The sequence below is a fragment of the Zosterops lateralis genome (genome assembly GCF_965231275.1).
Source record: "Zosterops lateralis genome assembly, chromosome: W".
NCBI classification, from domain to species: Eukaryota; Metazoa; Chordata; class Aves; order Passeriformes; family Zosteropidae; genus Zosterops; species Zosterops lateralis.
The window spans coordinates 20,959,348-20,963,596 of record NC_139801.1 but is presented as its reverse complement, the minus strand read 5'-3'; positions in this window follow the sequence as shown (position 1 = coordinate 20,963,596).

The window sequence follows — 4,249 nt, the reverse complement described above, 5'->3', positions numbered from 1 at the left end:
AAAATCTACTAAAAAAAATAACTTAAACTACAAAGAGAAAGAAAAAACAAAACAAAACAAAAAAACAACAGAAACGTCTTTTACCCCTTCTGATGTTAGAGTTTTATCATATTGAAGGTTTCTGTTGGGCCAATCCTCTGCTCAGCCTATTCTTAGGGCAGGAAGACAATGAATTCTTGCTATTCTAGAAGATTTTCCTTCACTGTTTAGGAGAACTTAGAGAGATACATACACTATAAGATTTATTTCTATCTAAGGCAAACACACTCACTCAATTTGACATGCATTGATTTGAAAGATTAGATACTCCTTAGAAACTTTGATAAGAACCCCCTTTGACAATCAACACCACCAGTTTTGTGAGCTAGGTCTCATCTGCAGCCAGCTGGAAAACTAAGAAAAAAAAGCTTCCAAAACAGTTTCTGCAAAATTTATAGTAACTTATCAAGCAGGGAAATAAATGAAACTACTAAAAAAATTTTGCATATACCACAATAATATTTCCAAGCAGCAAGTATCTTGTCATTCATACTATCTCTCCTTATATTCCACAAGAAAATCTGACATCTTCTTATATAAAAAAGAAAACCAAAACACCTTCAAAAGTTTCTTAACAAAGACACACAAAGAACTGCCCATAGAAAAAGAAAAAAACCAAAAAAAAAACAAACAAAAAAAACCACTTCTCAACCAATACCTACATCTCAACCTCTGTCTAAGAGGCGAATGACAAAGTTTTTCCACCTTATAAAGTTATATAATTAGTACCTTAAATTATTTTTTTATCTACCCACTTGAAGAGCAAATCTTTATATCCCTTCTCATGACTTCTAAATAGTAGAAGAAAAATTTGCTCTTGAGAATAAACCTGACAGAACTAGATTTCTATCAGTAATTATCTGTACCTTTTTGTGGGGACAACGCTGCCAGCGTAATTGAAGAATGTCCTGTATTGGTTACAAATATCTGCATGTTTGTGTGTGTACACAAAGGAATCACAGCTCCTGTATTAACTTTGACACAGTACCAGTTTAGTTGAAAACTCTTTCCTTAATTCCCACTCTGCCAGGTAGTAGTTCACCCTATATTTTGTGAGCACTAACATATCCTCTTGGTATTTCACATAGACGCTCTTCTCTGCCCTTCTTCTTTAAACAAAACAGATTAATAAGTAATAAAATGTCTTTAAGTTAGTATGAAAGAAGTACCTTAAACACACACAAAAATAGGAAAAATAAAGGAGGCAAAAACATATTGTTTGTTCTGTAAGATATAAAACCTAAAATAAATTAGCCAAAATGTTAGGGATATGGAGCCCGTCTTCTTGTGATTTTCATGTACCTGCAATATTATACAGTGGAGTGACATAAACACTTTAAAGAAACAATATTACATATTTCAATTTCAACTCCCCACACTAGAATTACTTGAAAGTCCATTTCCTTTGTAGCTGTGAAGAAACAGAGGTAGCATTTGACAGACCGGACTGATTTTTAGGTGTTATGCAGAGAAGTAAAACAGAGAAAGTCCTTTGTCCATAACTTCCAAATTTACTTGAGTCTTTTCCAGTTCATGACCACTCAGCTCTGTTTAAAATTCAACTTTGTATCACCTGGTTTAGATGCTACAGTTCATTCTTGGGTTCTCACACCAGTCTCTTGATTTTGCTGACGTTGATTCAAAACTCGCAGCTTTAGTTTTTCAGCCATACCGCAGCTTCAGTTGCCTGCAATACCTGAAAAAGCATCTTCCCACTATGGGGTTAAAGAACTTCCTCTCCCATTTTTGCAATTGTAAAGCTATACCCTCTTAACATTAATTTCTCTTTATTTCATAATTTAAACATTATCTCATAGGGTGTTACTTTCAGGTTCCAATCTGGGTTGCATCTGGACTCCCAACATACATTTTACTCATGGCATTTGAGCATTAATTTTGTTTAAAAAACTCCCAATAACAAAAGATCTAATTTCATCCATAATTCCTTCTTCTTCTAATTCCTTCTTATCAAACACCAGAACTCACACAACTCTTTTGACTCCAATCTCCTGTTCCATTAAAACTATTCCTTCCTATTTCTGAGGTCACCCCCCAGCATTTGATGTCTTATAGCTATCTCTTTAGGCACTTTCAATGCACTCCCAAAAAACCAAAAACCAAACCAAACAAAAACAACTTCTAAGACCTCTAAGAATTTCCAAAATTCTCAAAAAAACCTTTCAAGACCTCTAACATAAGACTCTCCAAGCTTCTGTCCCACCTTCAGGATTCCATCCAGTCACTGCCTGGTCTCCTCTCTGCCATCCAACAGCCCGAACACCACCCCCTCCCTTTTTCCCCCGAGGCACAGAAAACTCATCAGCTCAGCAGCACAGCACCATGTGCTGCATACTCCATCTTTCAAAACAAAACCTCCTATTTTACTTCAGCAGTCTATATTACACATACATTCACTCAAGAACAACAATAACAACAACAATAAAAACTCTTCAAAATTAATTTCCCCATTAATCTGCAAAACTGCACCATCCTCTTTTTAGACAGCCCTCTTGAACCTGAATTCTTCATTAATTCCCTTGCAGTTCCCCCTTTTCCATTCAGACATTTTAACCGTTTCAACAATTCACTTCTTTAACACAAATAAACTCCACAACAAGCACACCTCTTCAGCTGCACTTACTTCCACTTACACAAAGACAACACAAAAAGATTAGTGCCCTTTTTTTTAAAAAAAAAAAATTTGTTAGTTTTTACTCATAGGTATTTGACTAACCCCCAGATGTTCTTAGATTATCACACTTTTCAAGCCTTTAGTATTCCTCAACCTGGCAGCCTTTTCCAAAGCCCAGGTGTCTTGGACCTTACACCTGCAAGGCTTTTTTGTGTTTCTATCCTCAATCTGGCAAAAACCCAAAAATACCTATATTTGGCCAAACCCTAAATGCTCTTGGGTCTTACGTAACCCTTTTAATTCAGCAGCAAGTCTAGGTGTCCTTTGCTCTCTTCCTTTAAGGGGTCGAACCCCTTTTCCTGGGACCCCGTCCCAGACCAGGAGGTTCAAACGTTTTTCCTCCCCCCAGTATCCCGTTTTCCCAGTGGATTGTATAGGAAAACTATCGGCTCCCTTCCTGAGGGGTCCAACCCCTCCCTGGGACCGTCCCAGCCACCCGGGGTTTTTTTACAACCCCTCTTTCCTCTGGGATCCCGTCCCAATCACCCGGGGTCGCATTCACACTTTTTATCTTTTGCTTCACCTCTGTGCTGGCCGTTTCCTTTGCGAGATAACGAACAGCATGAGAAGCCACACCACACTCACTTCACCAGGCTGGGGGACCCAGCCAGTGTCCCATTCATACAGCACGCAGACCCCCTTTAACCCGCTCCCCTGAGAAATACTCACAACCATTTTCTTCCTCAGGTTCTTTGTGCACGAGGTTTTTATGGAGCAAAAATACTGCAGTTTTAGGGAGCCTTTTCCCTTTTTCTTACTTGCTTTTTTCTTTCTCCTTGCTTGTCTCTTTGGATGTTTACCTGCAATCCCCAATTCTCACCAGGAAAAACAAAGTTTTGGGCCGCCAAAAACCCAGGCGGGGCGTCTCCCTTGCTCTGGATTTCCTGGGGTTTCAGGGACGAGGTATATCCCGGACGAGTCCCCAAATTGTGAAAAACGAGGTTCACTTTTTAGTAAATTTTAAGGAATATGTTTAATAAAATAATTAGGACAATTAGAAGATAAGAAAAAACCAAGAACGGCCGGCCGGGTGACTTGGCATTTAGCCAAGTCCACCCCTTGCTTTCTCAGGGATACTCGTTAAATACCCTTTTCGTTTTATCGATATATGAATATTCATAAAATTCCATAAACTAGTTTCCATATTCCAGGAACTGCTTTGCATGGTCCCTCCTTGGGTCCGCCTTTTTAGAGCATGCGTGGTTCGTGGCTGTGTCCTTTTTATCGCGTCCAGCTTGGACCTTGGTCCGTGCCTTCTGCGGGTGGTAGATGCTGATAGTTGGTGTATCAGTAGCAGAGTCTTCTTTACATGTTCACTGGATGTTATCCCAACCAAACAGACAGTTTAAGCAGACTTACACCAACTACTCCTATTATATCTAATCTTCTTTTACCAATAGCAGAAATAAACTTATATCCTTATATCCTTACTATGTTATTAATCATATAGCACACATCTTGCGAAAAGCCAATTTTATAATACACACATATAACACTGTAACCTAAAAAGTGCCCGAG